Source organism: Lithobates pipiens, unplaced genomic scaffold (assembly GCF_037356315.1).
Source record: "Lithobates pipiens isolate NorthernLeopardFrog02 unplaced genomic scaffold, aLitPip1_a1.2 Scaffold_18, whole genome shotgun sequence".
Classification (NCBI taxonomy): domain Eukaryota; kingdom Metazoa; phylum Chordata; class Amphibia; order Anura; family Ranidae; genus Lithobates; species Lithobates pipiens.
This window is the reverse complement of record NW_027507758.1, coordinates 1,557,193-1,580,952: the sequence shown is the minus strand read 5'-3', so window position 1 is coordinate 1,580,952 and position 23,760 is coordinate 1,557,193. Positions and strand designations below refer to the sequence as shown.

Below are 23,760 nucleotides of genomic sequence, written 5' to 3'. Positions count from 1 at the left end.
ACACCATCAATGGGGCACTATTCCACCAACTGACACCAATGATGGGGCACCATTCCACCAACTGACACCATCAATGGGACACTATTCCACCAACTGACACCAATGATGGGGCACCATTCCACCAACTGACACCATCAATGGGGCACTATTCCACCAACTGACACCAATGATGGGGCACCATTCCACCAACTGACACCATCAATGGGACACTATTCCACCAACTGACACCAATGATGGGGCACCATTCCACCAACTGACACCATCAATGGGGCACTATTCCACCAACTGACACCAATGATGGGGCACTATTCCACCAACTGACACCAATGATGGGGCACCATTCCACCAACTGACACCATCAATGGGGCACTATTTGTCCCATTAAAACCAATTCTGGGGCACTGATGCTGGGGGACTGAAGGACAGTAAACTGACCCTTTTCTTAGAAAGTTTGGAGACCCCTGATCTAGCCAATAGGTTCTTGTCTGTTGCCATTAGGTTTCCCCACCAGGCGTTGTCTCGTCAGGGGATTGGAATAAATATTGTAGGGTCATGGGACCTGATGTCTCCCAAGTAAGATATTGGCAGCACTGTGGGCTTTGTCCAATAATCCAGAGCAATGATCATCTGGATCAGAAATCAGTTTATTATATTCAGGAAACAAAATGAATGTTACTATGGACAGCCAAATGGCAGCAAAACGACCCCCCATGACTCTCTTCTTCCAAACCTGACCCAAGGGGCCCTGACCTGGTGAGGGGGGGGGGGGCTGGTGGTGCTCGTGTTCCTAATCTTACCATCATCAATGAATATGTTACATTGTACAAAGGAAACTGTAATGAAGATACTTACGTATTGATGGATGAGAAGCTGCTGGCTTCGGAGTCGGCATCATAGCACACCGTGTCTTGGTGAAAGAATGTGTCCCTCTTCATAGCCGAGACCTGATAATAAAGAGATCAAACATTAGCCGTGACTAAACTTCTTCATCTGACATGAATAGAACACTTGTATGGGCCGTATTTCCTATATTTCACTCGGATATATTGTCTTTAGGTACGGAGCCTCCCTGCCGCTCATTCCTCCACTATCCAACAATGAAGGAAGGATCACCTTCTATATAGTCCATTCATTGCCTTCCTGTATGGTTATATCTGCTCTAGATCTAATCTATCTGATCATTGGAGGAGCTCTGCCTACTGATCACTTCTATGGATTTCCATATGAGGGACATGAGAAGGTCCCCCAACAATCTCTGTTGCCTATATCTGGGCGTGTCTATAACATACGGATATTTTATACCCAACCAGCATAATATCCTCCTACTGATGTGTAATCCTCCATGAAGGCAATGTCCCCCTTCACTTTATATATTCTATATGCAAGAACGTGTACTTACCTGTCTGTCTCTGCCTTCATCATGGCCGACTTCCCTTTGATCCTCATCTCTGCTGTCCATCGCGGCTTTCCTTACCCGCACTTTCTCCAGGAGTTCTCTTTTCCTTTCTGTTGTCAGCAGCTTTCCGTTTTTTTCCCACCATGCCTTCAGTGCATGGGCTTTCTGGAAAAGTCTCTCCTTCTCTCCTCCCTCCTCTGCTTTCTTCAGCTGCACGTCTGTCTGCAGCTTACTCTCCTCCATCTGCGCTTTCCTTACCCGCACTTTCTCCAGGAGTTCTCTTTTCCTTTCTGTTGTCAGCTGCTTTCCGTTTTTTTCCCACCATGCCTTCAGTGCATGGGCTTTCTGGAAAAGTCTCTCCTTCTCTCCTCCCTCCTCTGCTTTTTTCAGCTCCTCATTGTTCTCATCTATCTGAGCTTCTCCTCTGCTCAGCTCACAGTCTCCTACCATGGCATGGAATTTCTTCCATTCCTCCTCCATTCTTCTGTTGAGGAACTCTCTCCTCTCCGTGGCTTTTCTATCCGTCTCTGTAAACATCTTCCATTGTTCCGGGAAGTCTTTCGTGGCATGGAATTTCTTCCATTCCTCCTCCATTCTTCTGTTGAGGAACTCTTTCCTCTCCGTGGCTTTTCTATCCGTCTCCGTAATCATCTTCCATTGTTCCGGGAAGTCTTTCGTGGCATGGAATTTCTTCCATTCCTCCTCCATTCTTCTGTTGAGGAACCCTCTCCTCTCCGTGGCTTTTCTATCCGTCTCCGTAATCATCTTCCATTGTTCCGGGAAGTCTTTCGTGGCATGGAATTTCTTCCATTCCTCCTCCATTCTTCTGTTGAGGAACTCTCTCCTCTCTGTGGCTTTTCTATCCGTCTCCGTAATCATCTTCCATTGTTCCGGGAAGTCTTTCGTGGCATGGAATTTCTTCCATTCCTCCTCCATTCTTCTGTCTAATTCTGTCATCTCTTTAGTTTTTATAAGGATGCTCATCCTTGCTCCTCTTTTTCTCTCTCCTAAAATATCCTAAAAACTCCTCTCCTCTCTCCTACAAACTCCTCTCTCCTACAAACTCCTCTCTCCTCTCACGTAAAAAAATCACTTTGAACCTATAAAAAGAAAAAAGAAAGGGTAAGTAGACGTTCAGATTGTAAAGCAAAACTTCACTCCAAAACATTTTCTTTTAGGTTTGGATGGAGTTGGGGGGCGGGGCTCAAACTTTTCTGAGGTTTTCCTTGTTTTCTGTGACCTGCCTGGGAAAGTTTTCCCACACTTCCTGTCCTCTCAGAAGGAAAAGAAGTGAGGGAAAGTCTACCGACCAAATCACAGATGGCAGTAATTATCACCAACTGAGGTTCCATCCCCATCCCCCACCCGAAATTCTTATAAAGAGTTGCGGATTATTTCAATGAGGAACATTTTGATGGTGCTAAATAAGAGTGGGACTAATTGGGGGCGGGGCTACTATTTAAGCGTGGGTGTGGGGTGCACATATTAGGGATGACATTGATCGTTCTAGGGCCGCCATTCACAGATAACTCTAAACTGATGGAATGTAAAGGCTCTCAGAGCGCCCCCTATGGAGAATTGTGGGTGATGTCGTTGTCAAGGGAAACTGCCGGGTGACAGTTCAGCTGGAAATGGGCTTATGTAACGGGGCGGACGTATAACCGGGAATAACGGGATCCTTTAAGTCAGTGCAGACGGGTACAAATCAGATGTACACATCCCCCGGGGCAACCGAACCAGAGAGGCTTCATTCACAAAGCTCTAACACAAGGCTGAGGACCTTCATATTACACAGCTGGCTGCAGGCCCGGACTGGGACAAAAAATAGGCCCAGGCATTTTGGATTGAGCAGCCCATGACATGTTAACTGACCCCTTCCTCACTCTTCACCCTGACAGATCCCCTGTGAGAGGGGAACCCAGCAGACTTGTGTGTGGGGGGGGGGCAAGGTGAGGTGAGACCAGGAAAGAGCATGGGGGGATGGAGAACACAGGGAAGTACCTTGAGAACATGGGGTGGGACGAGAGCATAGGGAGGAAGAGAAGAACACAAGAGGCAGCAGAGATGGGGGGAGGTGGAGAGCACAGGGAGGGTGGTGGAGAGCATGGGGGGAGGTGGAGAGCACAGGGGGGCTGGTGGAGAGCACAGGGTGGGCGGCGGAGAGCATGGGGGAAGTGGAGAGCGGGGGGGGGCTGGTGGAGAGCATGGGGGAAGTGGAGAGCGGGGGGGGCTGGTGGAGAGCATGGGGGATGTGAAGAATGTATGGGGGGCGGCGAGCACAGGGAGGGCGTGGGAGAGCACGAAGGGAAGGTGGAGAGCATGGGGGGATGTGAAGAGCACCTGGGGAAGGTGGAGAGCACAGGCGGCAGCAAACAGCATGGGGGGATATGAACAGCACAGGGGGTGAGCGCAGAGCATGGGGGGTAGCGGAGAGCATGCAGGGGTGGTGGAGAGCATGGGGGTTTACAGAGAGCACAGGGAGGGCGGCAGAGAGCACAGGGGGGTGGCGGAGAGAAGAAGGGGGGTGGCAGAGAGCACGGGGAGTGTTAAAGAGCACGGGGAGTGGAAAAGAGCACGGGGGTGGCAAAGAGCATAGGGGGTGGCAAAGAGCATAGGGGTGTCCGAGAGCACAGGGTGGGTGGCGGAGAGCACGGGGTGGGTGGCAGAGTGCACAGGGGGGTGGCAGAGAGTACAGGGAGTGGCAAAGAGCACGGGGGTGGCAAAGAGCACGGGGGTGGCAAAGAGCATGTGGGGGGGAAAGAGCATGGGGCTGGCGGAGAGCAGGGGGGAGGTGGAAAGCACTGGGGGTGGCAGAGAGCATGAGGAGGCAAAGAGTATGGGTGGTGTGGGGAGCCCGGGGGGGGGGGGGCAGCAGAAATAACCAGGATAGGAGGAGCGGCTGCATATAGAACAATCATTCTCTCCATCTTCCTCCTGCAGTCTCCTGCTTCTCCTCTCCCTCTCGCAGGCATTCCGATACTGCAGGAGGAAGATGGAGAGAATGATTGTTCTATATGCAGCCGCCCCCCCACCGCTCCTCCTATCCTGGTTACAGGGGGGTGAGCGCAGAGCACGGGCGGAACTCACGCTTACTGTTATCTGGCTTCAAGTTTTCAGGACTCAGCGGCAGGCGTCTGCTCTGGCTCCTCCCCCTTTGCAGTCACGCCCCCTGGTACGGATGGCTGACCTATACGAGCAGCCGCGGAGAGGCCGAAGGCTTCTCATCTAGCTCCACCCCCCTCTTTGTGTACGTTCCCCGCCGCCGATGGGCTGAGCCGAGCTACCGCCGAGAGACTGCATGAGGGGCACGGGCTCAAAGAGCCTTGTGCCCTGCATGGACTTGCAGCCCGGCGGCCCCGGCCCACCGGGCAATTGCCCGATGTGCCCTATGGCCAATCCGGGCCTGGCTGGCTGGCATTTTAAAATATCATTGGGATCAGCTAAAAATAAACTGCCACTGACAGACCCCATTGAGGGGGGTTTGTAACTGAAATCACATGACTGATAACAAAGATCACCCCACCCCCCCTTGTGTGGGAGCTTTGTGACCTGTGACTGTATATAATATATACATAATCAATCTATTACATCCATCTATGAAATATTAGATAGAAAATGTGTATATACTGTATTTAAATATATATGTCATTTTCTTTTTAATAAATATACATATATATAATATCTATCATGTTATGGAGACTCTTATCAATCTCTGTAATATCAATCAGCTCCAATAAAAATGATCAATAATGAGATCTGGAGGGATTTTTTTTCTGATCAAATTTATAAAAAAAAAAATTATTTTGATATCTTTTTGTAAATGGATGAATACATGAAAAGCAGGGGATTGTGGGAAATGATATATATATATATATATATATATATATATATATATATATATATATATATATATATATATATATATTTATTTATTTTAAATATATATATATATATATATATATATATATATATATATATATATATTTTTATAAATATCAATCATGTTATGAAAACTGATCAATCTGATATTTAACATATAAAATCCTCTCTGTAATATCAATGAGCTCCAATAACGATGATCAATAATGAGATCTGGAGGGATTTTTTTTCTGATCAAATTTATAAAAAAAAAAAAAAAAATTATTTTCATATATTTTGTAAATGGATGAATACATTGAATACATGAGAAGCGGGGGATTGTGGGAAATGTGTGATGTCGGGTCATTCTGGGTATGTTGGGTGCAAATCTGTCCCGGGACTCAGGAGAGTAGAAAAGGTCAACCTACCTTTGCGGTGCTCAGGAACAAATGACAGCCCAGCACAGGCCCAGCCCCTTTATATGACCGTCAGCCGTGAGCCGTTAGTTGTATTCACCCTAATAGCTGGGACATGTTTACCAAGACAAGTGGTTTACATCTTGTGACATCACTTTGGGAGGTAAAACAAGGTCGGTATATTATGGTGAATACGGTAAAACAAGAGCCGTTATTATGCTAATAAGGTCAGTCTAAAATGTTAGCTGTCAGCTTCTCAATAAAGCTTTTATTATAAAAAACTGTCACCTGCAGCAGCCAATGAGAGCTCTGCAGACACAGGGGGTGGGCGGGGACTGTTGCTATGGTCACCATCTGTGTACTGGGACTTTATTGATCATCTATTAGCTGTCATTAGGTGGAGGAGGGGAGAGGACGGCTGCGGATTATAACTCCTCCCGGTTATGGCGCCTACATCCAATCCGGATGGACTCTCCATAATGAGATGTGCAGAACTCCAGTCCGTGGGGGCCAGGCTCCGCCCACTCCCATAGGATTCCTCTAGGTGGAGGACGGCAGCCATGGAGGTATGATGGGATCATTCTGCCCCCTCCAGCACCTTGTCCATAGGCGGCCCTCAAGGGCCGGAGCTGTAGAGGGCTTTTAATGCAGAAATCTCGCCGGCTCCGCCCAGAATAGAAATTCCAGTTCTAGATCAGAGATTTCTAGATTCCGTTTTAGAGAAAAGTGTTTACAGAATGCAGCCATAGGAAATCCCAGTTTTTCACCACAGCTTACATTTGGTTTCCATGGTTACAGCGACCGCTCCAGCCTTATTATGGGCTAAGTCATGGGCGTCTGCAGAACTTTTTCCAAGGGGGGGCATCATTTTAAGGCCGCTCATGCTCCGCCCCTTTTCAACAATCTCATGAAAATCTTTCCACTGGTAATACATTTGTGTTATATAAGAGATAATTCATCTGTTTACATTGCAATACATCTGTTGTGGTCATATATTCATCTCATACTGTCACTGGATTGGCTGTTTTCATCAAGATAAAAATATGACAACAACAGATGTATTGCAATGTAAAGAGATGTCCATTCTCTAGGCTATATGGGCCTGGTACCCAGCCACCTGAGGAACCTTGCGGACGCCCATGCTTTCAAATACCAGCCCTGGAAAAAATGTCATACCAGCCCCACAGCATTATTATACCAGCCCAACAGCATTATTATACCAGCCCAACAGCATTATTATACCAGCCCAACAGCATAACGGCATTATTTTCTTGTTCATGAAAGGAAAACCATACATTTTAAAGCACATTTGATGAAGAGAGTATTATATATAGATATGAAATCACATAGGGCTTATATATTATACTGTATATATATATAGTTAATAATGGTAAGTGATCAATCATCTAGGGGGGACCCCAGGAACTCAGAACGTGGGGGGGCACCTTCTGCAGAAAGAATGCTCTAAGGTAAGGGGGGTGGGTTACTAATATAAGGAGGAAAGGGGCGTGGCCAAGATGTCGGCGTGAGCAGACATGCTTCCCAGAGCTCTGCTAGAGACTGACCCTGCTTTATCCTGATACCCGTGCTATTAGCTGCTGGTTGACTGTCTGCCCCCCCCCCCCCCCTATGCCGTCCCGTTCCTCGGCGGGACACAAAGGAGGTAGAAGGATTCGGTTTCCCCCTGGGGAGCCGGCGCTGGACGCTCCGGAGACACGTGGAGCGGGAGGCCCACGCGGCCATTCCAACATGGCTACGCAGACCGCGCCGGCGGAGGCAGATACATCGCCTCTCCCGGGCATTCCTGAGGTGATGGCTGCTATAGCGGCATGCCAGACGGCACTGACGGAGGAAGATGGAGGCTGTGTAGACGGAGGTTGGCCTGATTAGACAGGACCTGGATAAGATCCGTGCACGGCAGGGAGTAGCGGAGCAGCGAGTAGGCCAGGCGGAGGATGTGCTGGCGGAACACACGGTGGCAATCGGGACCTTGCAGAACAAGGTGAGGACCCTTGAATTTGGTGCGGAGGACGCCAAGAACCGCAGCAGGCGGAACAACCTGTGGATAGTTGGCCTGGCGGAGGGGATGGAGGGGCAAAACCCCACGGTGTTTGTGGAAGACCTTCTTCGTTCTCTATTCCCGGGGGGCGCAGTTGTCCCCCTACTTCACGGTGGAAAGAGCTCACCGGGTCCCTCCGCAGAGGGGTCCGGCTGGGAGCCCCCCCCCCCGCCCACCCTGATCCTACGCTTGCTGAACTTTAGAGACTGCGATGAGGTGCTCAGAGCGGAGAGGCTGTTGAAGGAGGTCAAGTATCAGAACTCCAGGCTGCTATTCTTTCCTGATTACACCATGGAGACCCAGAAACAGCGAAGGTCCTTCGACGCGCTCAAGGCATCCATGAGGGCTAAAGGGATCAAGTACAATATCCTCTTTCCAGCGAAACTGCGCGTGGTTGATGGCGAGACTGTCAGATTTTTTACTAATCCCAGAGATGCTGCCTCTTGGTTGGAGACACTACCTGGCTGAATAGTTGGCTAACCTGCTCCTGGCTGGTGGGGCAGATAGGGATAATTTGCCTCTGCAGATACTTTTTTGAGCCGGGGAAGCTAAGTACTGTTTCTGGTGGGGGATCCTCTGGTATTATTCCCAGCCTGGTGACTATTCAGAGGGGGGTGGTTTGGGCGAGGGGCCCTGGCCTTTGTTCTGCCATGGTTATTTTGGGGTTTTGGATTGATTTTTTTTTCACTCTCTTTTTTCCTTTTGGTTCCTGTTTCGGTGACTTTCCAATGGATGGGCCCCGGTCATGGGGTATTGCTGGCACTTCACCCCCGCCATCATCATCACCTTCGTCAGGCTGGGAACCTGTGAACTGTTGGCTTGTGCCTGCCTAACCCTGTGCACCCTGAATAATTGGCCGTGAAGTCTCTGAATAGGACTGTGCCATGTGCAGTAGTTGGGTACATCCATGTCACAAGGACTGCTGTTCTCTAGCAACTCTTAAGGGGGGGCTAAATGCGCCTGTGGCAGGTTGGGATAGTGGTCTCCCCCTCTGTGTGTTTGAGGTGACGGGGGGCTGCGGCCTCCTGATGGTCTGGTGCACGCCTACCTGAGGAAGTTGCTCACAAGGACTTAGGGGTTATTTTTGTTGCTTGGTTTGGGGATCTATGCAGGACTCCACTGTTGGGGGTCCACGGGGTGGGGGGTGGGGGAGGTCGGCCATTGCTGATCAGTTATGGTTTTGTTTAGTTCTAGTTTTTTGTTCTTTTTCACGGTTTATTGACACAAGTACAATCCTATTTTGGGAGGTGGAGTATGGGCTCAAGGTTTAGCCTTAAGAATCAGGTGGGCCCCGTGGCCTATGGGTATGTAAGTGATGGGGGGCCCTCTGGGGTGGGATGGTTGTTTTTTATGGGAGTGGGCTGTGAGACTATATCCGGGGACACATTTCCCTCTGTTGTCGGGTATGGCTGAATTTTCTGTTCTCTCCTGGAACGTGAGGGGTCTGAACTCTGCGGTCAAGCGCTCGTTGGTGTTTAATTTTTTACAAAGATACTCTCCCCATATCTGTATCCCTCAGGAGACGCATTTGGTGGGCTCCCGAGTGCTTGGCCTCAGAAGAGCGTGGGTTGGCCAACACTATCATGCCACCTACTCGAGTTATTCTAGGGGGGTGAGTGTACTTATTCACAGATCCCTCGCGTTCCAGCTTCATGAGTTAAAAACGGATCCAGGGGGTAGGTTCAGGGCCGTCTTTAACGCAGGGCAAAAGGGGCAGCTGCTCTGGGCCCTGTCATTGTAGGGGGCCCGCCAAAGCAGCTGTCCCTTGTGCCCGCGCTGCCTGCAAAGTGGGGCCCCAACCATGCCATGATAACCCCGCAGAGCACAGAAATAAATTGCTGTATTCCCCGGCCATGGATGGGGGCGGGGCCGGGAGCTCCAGTGCCGCTCTGACCCCGCCCATGCAGCCTGTATGCTCGGAGGCTTGGAGCTGACATTGGAGTAGGAGAGATGAGAGCCCCGCCTCCGGACCTCTTTTAGCCCCGCCCCCAAACATTTGAGTCCCGCCCCCAGACCTTTGTAAGTCCTGCCCTCAGACCTTTGAGTCCCGCCCCCAGAACTTTCCGAGCTCTGCCTCCAGACCCCTGAGGGCCCCGCACCTGGACCCCTGAAGGCCCTATCCCTGAATCAATGAGAGCGGGTGATGAGCCTGCCTGGCTAGGTAGGTCATTCTCCCCATAGACTGCTTGATGACTGTTATATTAACCCTAACCTGTTTTTTATGAACAGTATAGCTGTGCACTGCTATGAAAAAATGTAAAATGGTTACTTAGTTTATCACCTCCTGTACTCTGATCATCTCCTGTATTAGATCCGCAGTCTCTGATCATCTCCTGTATTAGATCCGCAGTCTCTGGTCATCTCCTGTATTAGATCCGCAGTCTTTGGTCATCTCCTGTATTAGATCCGCAGTCTCTGATCATCTCCTGTATTAGATCCGCAGTCTCTGATCATCTCCTGTATTAGATCCGCAGTCTCTGATCATCTCCTGTATTAAATCCGCAGTCTCTGATCATCTCCTGTATTAGATCCGCAGTCTCTGATCATCTCCTGTATTAAATCCGCAGTCTCTGATCATCTCCTGTATTAGATCCGCAGTCTCTGGTCATCTCCTGTATTAGATCCGCAGTCTCTGATCATCTCCTGTATTAGATCCGCAGTCTCTGATCATCTCCTGTATTAAATCCGCAGTCTCTGATCATCTCCTGTATTAGATCCGCAGTCTCTGGTCATCTCCTGTATTAGATCCGCAGTCTCTGGTCATCTCCTGTATTAGATCCGCAGTCTCTGGTCATCTCCTGTATTAGATCCGCAGTCTCTGACCATCTCCTGTACCATGTTCCCAGTCTCTGACCACCTCCTCTACCATGTCCCCAGTCTCTGACCACCTCCTGTACCATGTCCCCAGTCTCTGACCACCTCCTGTACCATGTCCCCAGTCTCTGACCACCTACTGTACCATGTCCCCAGTCTCTGACCTCCTCCTGTACCATGTCCCCAGTCTCTGACCACCTCCTCTACCATGTCCCCAGTCTCTGACCACCTCCTCTACCATGTCCCCAGTCTCTGACCACCTCCTGTACCATGTCCCCAGTCTCTGACCACCTCCTGTACCATGTCCCCAGTCTCTGACCACCTACTGTACCATGTCCCCAGTCTCTGACCTCCTCCTGTACCATGTCCCCAGTCTCTGACCATCTCCTTTACCATGTCCCCAGTCTCTGACCACCTCCTGTTCCATGTCCCCAGTCTCTGACCAACTACTGTACCATGTCCCCAGTCTCTGACCTCCTCCTGTACCATGTCCCCAGTCTCTGACCACCTCCTGTACCATGTCCCCAGTCTCTGACCACCTCCTGTTCCATGTCCCCAGTCTCTGACCACCTCCTGTACCATGTCCCCAGTCTCTGACCATCTCCTTTACCATGTCCCCAGTCTCTGACCACCTCCTGTTCCATGTCCCCAGTCTCTGACCAACTACTGTACCATGTCCCCAGTCTCTGACCTCCTCCCGTACCATGTCCCCAGTCTCTGACCACCTCCTGTATAAAAATATTTTTTAAAAACAGTCATTTTCGGCCTAGTGTGTTTTTCATTTTCGGTATCGGTTTCGGCACCAAAAAACCCATTCGGTGCATCTTTACAAAAAGGTGCAACAAACTAGAGTAACAATGACTCTGTAATTCCATATTATCTCCCTCACCCCTAATGGGATCAGACTGTCCTAACATCAGACTGTCCTAACATCAGACTGTCCTAACATCAGACTATATAGAAGGTCGTGGTCTGGATGGCTTTAATCTGCTTGTCTCCCTTATAAGGGATTCCTATCCAGAATGGAGTACAAGCTGCTATATAAAAGCAGTGAAATGTCATTTATTCTATTATATCAGGGCTCGACAACCCCCGGGTGCCAGGTCGCATTTGCGACTAGAATTCGCGTCCTGGCGCCTGGGGCAACACAGCTGGGGTACCCTGTCTCCGTGTGGACCCCGAACTCCGCCGTGCGATTGCATCAGGCCGCGCTGTCCACTAATTGAGGCCCCGGCTTTGCGTCCTAAAGTCTTTCTGTAGTCTGGTGCCATCTTGTGGTGGATGTTGAAATTACAACAACCCATCCAATAATGCGAATGGAGCTTCAAAGCCCTGCCTGTTTCTCACTGCCCGCCCATTTCCTTCCCAAAGTGAAGAGAAGGAAGTGATTGCGGGCGTCATCTGGCACCTTTTGCCCAACGATGAGTGTGGTGGCTGATAAATAGCTATATATATATATATATATATACATATAGCTATTTTTTTGTCATAATTTTATTTATTTTTTAAAAGTAGAAAAAAATAATTTTAATTAAGGAAAAAAAATGATTATTTGTAATCCTACCTGCTTGGCCCCTTTCACAAGGGCTGTCTGATCAGGTTCACCTGTCAGTTTTTCGGGCGGACCTGATCGAACCCTTAGCGGGGATGTGGCAGTAAATAAGCGGGAATATGGCGGAAATAAAAGAAGTCACATTCTTTTGTTAACCACTTCGTGCCCACGCTATAGACGAAAGATGTCTACAGTGCAGACACCAATTGCCGGGAGGGCGTCCCTGGACATCCTCCTGTTTACTTCCCCTCTGCATGCCGCCATGGGGGCGCATCGGGGAAGTTCTGTGTTGGCCGTATCCCTTGGATACAGCCAATCACAGATCATGCTAAATGGCCAATCACAGCGGCCATTTAGCACTCGAGCGGTGTGTCCAATGAAAGGGGATCTCGTATGTGGGGGGCTGGGGGCTATCTTCCCCTCACTCGTCTCCATGTCAGGCCAGGGACAGGTCCAAATCGCCATCACCGACCCGGCTCCTAACTTTTTTAGCTGGCTCCTAGATTCCAAGCAAATTTGTAAACCCCTGTATTACAGGATATATACCGTATATACTATTAGAGGATATATACCGTATATACTATTAGAGGATATATACCGTATATACCATTATAGGAGAGATATACTGTATATACTATTACAGGATATATACTGTATATACTATTAGAGGAGAGATATACTGTATATACTATTAGAGGATATATACTGTATATACCATTATAGGAGAGATATACTGTATATACTATTATAGGAGAGATATACTGTATATACTATTATAGGAGAGATATACTGTGTATACTATTAGAGGAGAGATATACTGTATATACTATTAGAGGATATATACCGTATATACCATTATAGGAGAGATATACTTTATATACTATTAGAGGAGAGATATACTGTATATACTATTAGAGGATATATACCGTATATACCATTATAGGAGAGATATACTGTATATACTATTATAGGAGAGATATACTGTATATACTATTAGAGGATATATACTGTATATAATAATAATAATAATAATAATACATTTTATTTATAATGCACTTTCCATCAAAAGACCTCAAAGTGCTACATAATTACAATAAAAACAAACAAACTGCTTAATTTACAAAACATTTGCTAAAAAGAAAAGTCTTCAACCCCTTTTTAAAATTTTCAGTAGACTGAGAAACCCTCAGACTATCAGGCAAAGCATTCCACAGACGTGGGGCAGCAGCACAAAAGGCCCGTCTCCCATGGTTTTCAACCTAGTTTTTGGAACCTCTAAACAATTCAAATTAGTTGAGCGAAGGGAACGCGGTAGATTTTGCAATCTAAGAAGTTCCTTAAGATAAGGTGGAGCTTGTCCATATATGCATTGATGCACAAGAAGAGAGACCTTATACTCAATCCTTGTAGAGACCGGCAGCCAATGAAGAGATTTTAAAATTGGAGTGATATGCTCATGCTTCCGCACTCTCATTAGGATCCTCGCTGCAGAGTTTTGAACGTATTGCAACCTCTGCATGCTCTTTCTCGGAATCCCAATGAGAAGTGCGTTGCAATAATCCAGCCTGGAGGAGACAAAGGCATGAATCAACCTTTCAGCATCGGAAAAAGAAAGGATAGGACGAAGTTTAGAGATATTACGAAGGTGGTAGAAAGAAGTCTTGCATACTTGATTTATATGAGCTTCAAAAGTGAGTTGGGAATCCATTTTTACACCAAGATTAGTGACAACAGACGAAACTGGAATTTTTGAGCCTGAAAAGGCAATACTTGTTATCAGCGATGATTTAATCTGGTGAGATGTTCCAATCATAATAAACTCAGTTTTGGAGCTATTTAGTTGCAAGAAATGTTGTTCCATCCACTCCTTTATCTCCTCCAGACAGGCGGTAAGGACTGATAGGGGTGACTGTACTGAAGGAGTTTCAGCTGCAGCTTTTACATAAAGCTGTGTATCATCAGCATAACAATGGAAAGAAATATTATAACGATTTATAAATGGCCCAAGGGAGTAAGATATAGAATAAATAAAATCGGGCCAAGCACTGACCCTTGGGGAACTCCGCAGGTAACCACATGCGGTTTAGATTTAAAATGACCCAATGTAGTTTGTTCAATCCTATCTGTAAGATATGACTCGAACCAACTGAAGGCTAAATTTTTTAGTCCAACATTATAACGAAGACTATCTAAAAGAATGCCATGATCGACAGTGTCGAACGCAGCTGACAAATCCAACATAATAAGTAAAGACGGAGAACCGGCATCAGATGACATAAGAAGATCATTTGTAACCCGAACAAGAGCGGTCTCCGTACTATGAGCAAAACGAAAGCCTGATTGAAATTTTTCAAAAAGGCTGTTATGCTTGAGATGATCCTGAAGATGACTTGCAACTGCTTTCTCAACTACCTTAGATAAAAAGGGAAGATTAGAAATAGGCCTATAATTAGAAAGGACTTCCGGATCAAAAGTGGATTTTTTAAGCAGTGGTCTAATAACAGCACTTTTTAAAATGGAAGGAACATGGCCAGTTCGAAAAGAGTAATTTACAACAGCAGTAATCAATGGACTTAAAACTAAAACATACGTTTTTACCAGTGGAGTTGGAAAAGGATCCAAGGAACAGGTTGTGGGCTTCATTTGCTTAACAATACCCTGTACCTCTTCCAATGACACCTCGGGTAAATGATCCATTTGTCGGGGCACAAAACAGTTTAAATGGACAGTTTGAGCCAAAGGACCAGACAGAGAGGAACGGATATGATCAATCTTGGATCTAAAAAAATCCATAAATTCATTACACCGCTCTTCCGAATAGCAGTAGTCGATGGCGAATTTGGCTTAAGCAATTGATTTATAGTTGAAAAGAGCTGCTTAGAATTTCCTGAACTATTTTGTATAACTTTAGAATAGAACTGCGACCTAGCCTCCTTAAGGGACTGTGCATATAGATGTTGATGCTCCCGGTAAATTTGTTTATGGACAGTGAGGCCAGAGGCTCGAAAACGTCGTTCAAGAACCCGTCCCACTGCCTTCATCTTACGAAGCTCATCTGTATACCACGGGCTGAGTGAGTAAAAGTAACAGCTCTCGTTTTAAGTGGGGCATAAAAGTCCAACAGACTGCTAAGCTGGCTATTATAATAAGCCACCGCATCATCATATACTATTAGAGGAGAGATATACTGTATTAGAGCTGCAACTAACGATTAATTTGTCTGTCAACTAATCTATCGATTATTATTTTTATTTTTATTTTTTAATGAATCTAGTGTTTTTTTTTTTTGATTAACCAAGTAATCCTTTGGATAACCTTGAGAGTATTGCATTGCAGAGTATTGCATTGGCTGGCAGAGTATTGCATTGGCTGGCAGAGTATTGCATTTGCAGAGTATTGCATTGGCTGGCAGAGTATTGCATTGCAGAGTATTGCATTGCAGAGTATTGCATTGCAGAGTATTGCATTGCAGAGTATTGCATTGGCTGGCAGAGTATTGGCAGGGTATGGAGGAATGGCTGCTTCCATCTGACCTCTCCCCTCCACTGCACAGATCAGTACAGAGAGGGGAGAGAGAAACCGGCCATGTCATGATGCCGGTCTGTTTACAAGTCATCGCTCCATCGGAGCAATCCCCATTGTAAACACCTGGGTGTAGAAAGATGGCCGCCGCTTCAGAGCTAGGCCGAAGCCGCGGCCTCTCCTAAGGCCCAGACCGCGGAGCGCTCCGCGGATCGCAACATGTGCGCTTGGATCATGGATCAGTGACGATCCGTTGCACCCCTAGGGACGGCGGCACGGAGGAGGAGAAAAGAGGGGGACGGCGGCATGGAGGGGGAGAAGAGAGGGGGACGGCGGCACGGAGGGGGAGAAGAGAGGGGGATTGCGGCACGGAGGGGGGGAAGAGAGGGGGACAGCAGCATGTGCGCTGGGATCACGGATCGGTGACGATCCGTTGCACCCCTAGGGACGGTGGCATGGAGGGGGAGAAGAGAGGGGGGATGGCGGCACGGAGGGGGGAGAAGAGAGGGGGACGGCGGCACGGAGGGGGAGAAGAGAGGGGGATGACGGCACGGAGGGGGAGAAGAGAGGGGGACGGCAGCATGTGCGCTGGGATCACGGATCGGTGACGATCCGTTGCACCCCTAGGGACGGTGGCATGGAGGGGGAGAAGAGAGGGGGACGGCGGCACGGAGGGGGAGAAGAGAGGGGGACGGCGGCACGGAGGGGGAGAAGAGAGGGGGATGGCGGCACGGAGGGGGAGAAGAGAGGAGGGCGGCGGCACGGAGGGGGAGAAGAGAGGGGGACGGCGGCACGGAGGGGAGGAAGAGAGGGGGACGGCGGCACGGAGGGGGAGAAGAGAGGGGGACGGCGTGACGGAGGGGGAGAAGAGAGGGGGACGGCGTGACGGAGGGGGAGAAGAGAGGGGGACGGCGTCACGGAGGGGGAGAAGAGAGGGTGACAGCGGCACGGAGGGCAGCGGTAGATACTAAGCACTGCCCCCACTGTGACGCACGTCGACGTATTTTCTTAGTGGACGTAGTCGATTACGTTGACGCGTCGTGGCAGCTCTGCATATACTATTAGAGGAGAGATATACTGTATATACTATTAAAAGTGCCCGGAGCTCCTCTCTCACGTTACATTGTATGTACTCGGAGCTCCTCTCTCACGTTACATTGTATGCACTCGGAGCTCCTCTCTCACGTTACATTGTATGCACTCGGAGCTCCTCTTTCACGTTGCATTGTATGCACTCGGAGCTCCTCTCTCACGTTACATTGTATGCACTCGGAGCTCCTCTCTCACGTTGCATTGTATGCACTCGGAGCTCCTCTCTCACGTTGCATTGTATGCACTCGGAGCTCCTCTCTCACGTTACATTGTATGCACTCGGAGCTCCTCTCTCACGTTACATTGTATGCACTCGGAGCTCCTCTCTCATGTTACATTGTATGCACTCGGAGCTCCTCTCTCACGTTACATTGTATGCACTCGGAGCTCCTCTCTCACGTTGCATTGTATGCACTCGGAGCTCCTCTCTCACGTTACATTGTATGCACTCGGAGCTCCTCTCTCACGTTACATTGTATGCACTCGGAGCTCTTCACTCACGTTACATTGTATGCACTCGGAGCTCCTCTCTCACGTTACATTGTATGCACTCGGAGCTCCTCTCTCACGTTACATTGTATGCACTCGGAGCTCCTCTCTCACGTTACATTGTATGCACTCGGAGCTCCTCTCTCACGTTACATTGTATGCACTCGGAGCTCTTCTCTCACGTTACATTGTATGCACTCAGAGCTCCTCTCTCACGTTACATTGTATGCACTCGGAGCTCCTCTCTCACGTTACATTGTATGCACTCGGAGCTCCTCTCTCACGTTACATTGTATGCACTCGGAGCTCTTCACTCACGTTACATTGTATGCACTCGGAGCTCCTCTCTCACGTTACATTGTATGTACTCGGAGCTCCTCTCTCACGTTACATTGTATGCACTCGGAGCTCCTCTCTCACGTTACATTGTATGCACTCGGAGCTCCTCTCTCACGTTACATTGTATGCACTCGGAGCTCCTCTCTCACGTTACATTGTATGCACTCGGAGCTCCTCTCTCACGTTACATTGTATGCACTCGGAGCTCCTCTCTCACGTTACATTGTATGCACTCGGAGCTCCTCTCTCATGTTACATTGTATGCACTCGGAGCTCCTCTCTCACGTTACATTGTATGCACTCGGAGCTCCTCTCTCACGTTACATTGTATGCACTCGGAGCTCTTCACTCACGTTACATTGTATGCACTCGGAGCTCCTCTCTCACGTTACATTGTATGCGCTCGGAAGCTCCTCTCTCACGTTACATTGTATGCACTCGGAGCTCCTCTCTCACGTTACATTGTATGCACTCGGAGCTCCTCTCTCACGTTACATTGTATGCACTCGGAGCTCCTCTCTCACGTTACATTGTATGTACTCGGAGCTCCTCTCTCACGTTACATTGTATGCACTTGGAGCTCCTCTCTCACGTTACATTGTATGCACTCGGAGCTCCTCTCTCACGTTACATTGTATGCACTCGGAGCTCCTCTCTCACGTTACATTGTATGCACTCGGAGCTCCTCTCTCACGTTACATTGTATGCACTCGGAGCTCCTCTCTCACGTTACATTGTATGCACTCGGAGCTCCTCTCTCACGTTACATTGTATGCACTCGGAGCTCCTCTCTCACGTTACATTGTATGCACTCGGAGCTCTTCTCTCACGTACATTGTATGCACTCGGAGCTCCTCTCTCACGTTACATTGTATGCACTCGGAGCTCCTCTCTCACGTTACATTGTATGCACTCGGAGCTCCTCTCTCACGTTACATTGTATGCACTCGGAGCTCTTCTCTCACGTTACATTGTATGCACTCGGAGCTCTTCTCTCACGTTACATTGTATGCACTCGGAGCTCCTCTCTCACGTTACATTGTATGCACTCGGAGCTCCTCTCTCACGTTACATTGTATGCACTCGGAGCTCCTCTCTCACGTTACATTGTATGCAACTCGGAGCTCCTCTCTCACGTTACATTGTATGCACTCGGAGCTCCTCTCTCACGTTACATTGTATGCACTCGGAGCTCCTCTCTCACGTTACATTGTATGCACTCGGAGCTCCTCTCTCACGTTACATTGTATGCACTCCGAGCTCCTCTCTCACGTTACATTGTATGCACTCGGAGCTCCTCTCTCACGTTACATTGTATGCACTCGGAGCTCCTCTCTCACGTTACATTGTATGCACTCGGAGCTCCTCTCTCACGTTACATTGTATGCACTCGGAGCTCCTCTCTCACGTTACATGGTATGCACTCGGAGCTCCTCTCTCACGTTACATTGTATGCACTCGGAGCTCCTCTCTCACGTTACATTTTATGCACTCGGAGCTCTTCTCTCACGTTACATTGTATGCACTCGGAGCTCTTCTCTCACGTTACATTGTATGCACTCGGAGCTCCTCTCTCACGTTACATTGTATGCACTCGGAGCTCCTCTCACGTTACATTGTATGCACTCGGAGCTCCTCTCTCACGTTGCATTGTATGCACTCGGAGCTCCTCTCTCACGTTACATTGTATGCACTCGGAGCTCTTCACTCACGTTACATTGTATGCACTCGGAGCTCCTCTCTCACGTTACATTGTATGCACTCGGAGCTCCTCTCTCACGTTACATTGTATGCACTCGGAGCTCCTCTCTCACGTTACATTGTATGCACTCGGAGCTCCTCTCTCACGTTACATTGTATGCACTCGGAGCTCCTCTCTCACGTTACATTGTATGCACTCGGAGCTCTTCACTCACGTTACATTGTATGCACTCGGAGCTCCTCTCTCACGTTACATTGTATGCACTCGGAGCTCCTCTCTCACGTTACATTGTATGTACTCGGAGCTCTTCTCTCATGTTACATTGTATGTACTCGGAGCTCCTCTCTCACGTTACATTGTATGCACTCGGAGCTCCTCTCTCACGTTACATTGTATGCACTCGGAGCTCCTCTCTCACGTTACATTGTATGCACTCGGAGCTCCTCTCTCACGTTACATTGTATGCACTCGGAGCTCCTCTCTCACGTTACATTGTATGCACTCGGAGCTCCTCTCTCACGTTACATTGTATGCACTCGGAGCTCCTCTCTCACGTTACATTGTATGCACTTGGAGCTCCTCTCTCACGTTACATTGTATGCACTCGGAGCTCCTCTCTCACGTTACATTGTATGCACTCGGAGCTCCTCTCTCACGTTACATTGTATGCACTCGGAGCTCCTCTCTCACGTTACATTGTATGCAAACGGAGCTCCTCTCTCACGTTACATTGTATGCACTCGGAGCTCCTCTCTCACGTTACATTGTATGTACTCGGAGCTCCTCTCTCACGTTACATTGTATGCACTCGGAGCTCCTCTCTCACGTTACATTGTATGTACTCGGAGCTCCTCTCTCACGTTACATTGTATGCACTCGGAGCTCCTCTCTCACGTTACATTGTATGCACTCGGAGCTCCTCTCTCACGTTACATTGTATGCACTCGGAGCTCCTCTCTCACGTTACATTGTATGCACTCGGAGCTCCTCTCTCACGTTACATTGTATGCACTCGGATCTCCTCTCTCACGTTACATTGTATGCACTCGGAGCTCCTCTCTCACGTTACATTGTATGCACTCGGAGCTCCTCTCTCACGTTACATTGTATGCACTCGGAGCTCCTCTCTCACGTTACATTGTATGCACTCGGAGCTCCTCTCTCACGTTACATTGTATGCACTCGGAGCTCCTCTCTCACGTTACATTGTATGCACTCGGAGCTCCTCTCTCACGTTACATTGTATGCACTCGGAGCTCCTCTCTCACGTTACATTGTATGCACTCGGAGCTCCTCTCTCACGTTACATTGTATGCACTCGGAGCTCCTCTCTCACGTTACATTGTATGCACTCGGAGCTCCTCTCTCACGTTACATTGTATGCACTCGGAGCTCCTCTCTCACGTTACATTGTATGCACTCGGAGCTCCTCTCTCACGTTACATTGTATGTACTCGGAGCTCCTCTCTCACGTTACATTGTATGCACTCGGAGCTCCTCTCTCACGTTACATTGTATGTACTCGGAGCTCCTCTCTCACGTTACATTGTATGCACTCGGAGCTCCTCTCTCACGTTACATTGTATGCACTCAGAGCTCCTCTCTCACGTTACATTGTATGCACTCGGAGCTCCTCTCTCACGTTACATTGTATGCACTCGGAGCTCCTCTCTCACGTTACATTGTATGCACTCGGATCTCCTCTCTCACGTTACATTGTATGCACTCGGAGCTCCTCTCTCACGTTACATTGTATGCACTCGGAGCTCCTCTCTCACGTTACATTGTATGCACTCGGAGCTCCTCTCTCACGTTACATTGTATGCACTCGGAGCTCCTCTCTCACGTTACATTGTATGCACTCGGAGCTCTTCACTCACGTTACATTGTATGCACTCGGAGCTCCTCTCTCACGTTACATTGTATGCACTCGGAGCTCCTCTCTCACGTTACATTGTATGCACTCGGAGCTCCTCTCTCACGTTACATTGTATGCACTCGGAGCTCTCTCTCACGTTACATTGTATGCACTCGGAGCTCTCTCTCACGTTACATTGTATGCACTCGGAGCTCCTCTCTCACGTTACATTGTATGCACTCGGAGCTCCTCTCTCACGTTACATTGTATGCACTCGGAGCTCCTCTCTCACGTTACATTGTATGCACTCGGAGCTCCTCTCTCACGTTACATTGTATGCACTCGGAGCTCCTCTCTCACGTTACATTGTATGCACTCGGAGCTCCTCTCTCACGTTACATTGTATGCTCTCGGAGCTCCTCTCTCACGTTACATTGTATGCACTCGGAGCTCCTCTCTCACGTTACATTGTATGCACTCGGAGCTCCTCTCTCACGTTACATTGTATGCACTCGGAGCTCCTCTCTCACGTTACATTGTATGCACTCGGAGCTCCTCTCTCACGTTACATTGTATGCTCTCGGAGCTCCTCTCTCACGTTACATTGTATGCACTCGGAGCTCCTCTCTCACGTTACATTGTATGCACTCGGAGCTCCTCTCTCACGTTACATTGTATGCACTCGGAGCTCCTCTCTCACGTTACATTGTATGCACTCGGAGCTCCTCTCTCACGTTACATTGTATGCACTCGGAGCTCCTCTCTCACGTTACATTGTATGCACTCGGAGCTCCTCTCTCACGTTACATTGTATGCACTCGGAGCTCCTCTCTCACGTTACATTGTATGCACTCGGAGCTCCTCTCTCACGTTACATTGTATGCACTCGGAGCTCCTCTCTCACGTTACATTGTATGCACTCGGAGCTCCTCTCTCACGTTACATTGTATGCACTCGGAGCTCCTCTCTCACGTTACATTGTATGCACTCGGAGCTCCTCTCTCACGTTACATTGTATGCACTCGGAGCTCCTCTCTCACGTTACATTGTATGCACTCGGAGCTCCTCTCTCACGTTACATTGTATGCACTCAGAGCTCCTCTCTCACGTTACATTGTATGCACTCGGAGCTCCTCTCTCACGTTACATTGTATGCACTCGGAGCTCCTCTCTCACGTTACATTGTATGCACTCGGAGCTCCTCTCTCACGTTACATTGTATGCACTCGGAGCTCCTCTCTCACGTTACATTGTATGCACTCGGAGCTCCTCTCTCACGTTACATTGTATGCACTCGGAGCTCCTCTCTCACGTTACATTGTATGCACTCGGAGCTCCTCTCTCACGTTACATTGTATGCACTCGGAGCTCTTCCTCTCACGTTACATTGTATGCACTCGGAGCTCCTCTCTCACGTTACATTGTATGCACTCGGAGCTCCTCTCTCACGTTACATTGTATGCACTCGGAGCTCCTCTCTCACGTTACATTGTATGCACTCGGAGCTCCTCTCTCACGTTACATTGTATGCACTCGGAGCTCCTCTCTCACGTTACATTGTATGCACTCGGAGCTCCTCTCTCACGTTACATTGTATGCACTCGGAGCTCCTCTCTCACGTTACATTGTATGCACTCGGAGCTCCTCTCTCACGTTACATTGTATGCACTCGGAGCTCCTCTCTCACGTTACATTGTATGCACTCGGAGCTCCTCTCTCACGTTACATTGTATGCACTCGGAGCTCCTCTCTCACGTTACATTGTATGCACTCGGAGCTCCTCTCTCACGTTACATTGTATGCACTCGGAGCTCCTCTCTCACGTTACATTGTATGCACTCGGAGCTCCTCTCCACGTTACATTGTATGCACTCGGAGCTCCTCTCTCACGTTACATTGTATGCACTCGGAGCTCCTCTCTCACGTTACATTGTATGCACTCGGAGCTCCTCTCTCACGTTACATTGTATGCACTCGGAGCTCCTCTCTCACGTTACATTGTATGCACTCGGAGCTCCTCTCTCACGTTACATTGTATGCACTCGGAGCTCCTCTCTCACGTTACATTGTATGCACTCGGAGCTCCTCTCTCACGTTACATTGTATGCACTCGGAGCTCCTCTCTCACGTTACATTGTATGCACTCGGAGCTCCTCTCTCACGTTACATTGTATGCACTCGGAGCTCCTCTCTCACGTTACATTGTATGCACTCGGAGCTCCTCTCTCACGTTACATTGTATGCACTCGGAGCTCCTCTCTCACGTTACATTGTATCACTCGGAGCTCCTCTCTCACGTTACATTGTATGCACTCGGAGCTCCTCTCTCACGTTACATTGTATGCACTCGGAGCTCCTCTCTCACGTTACATTGTATGCACTCGGAGCTCCTCTCTCACGTTACATTGTATGCACTCGGAGCTCCTCTCTCACGTTACATTGTATGCACTCGGAGCTCCTCTCTCACGTTACATTGTATGCACTCGGAGCTCCTCTCTCACGTTACATTGTATGCACTCGGAGCTCCTCTCTCACGTTACATTGTATGCACTCGGAGCTCCTCTCTCACGTTACATTGTATGCACTCGGAGCTCCTCTCTCACGTTACATTGTTATGCACTCGGAGCTCCTCTCTCACGTTACATTGTATGCACTCGGAGCTC

At 48.7% G+C, this 23,760-nt stretch overlaps 1 long non-coding RNA gene across 1 annotated transcript in view; it reads right to left on the bottom strand.

Moving 5' to 3' along the window:
• Positions 1–859: 859 nt before the first annotated feature.
• Positions 860–23,760, bottom strand: part of LOC143986943 (uncharacterized) — a 78,243-nt gene continuing 55,342 nt past the window's right edge. Inside the window, exon 3 of the long non-coding RNA XR_013276574.1 lies at positions 860–944. This is a non-coding gene — a long non-coding RNA (uncharacterized LOC143986943). The remainder of the gene's footprint in view (positions 945–23,760) is intronic.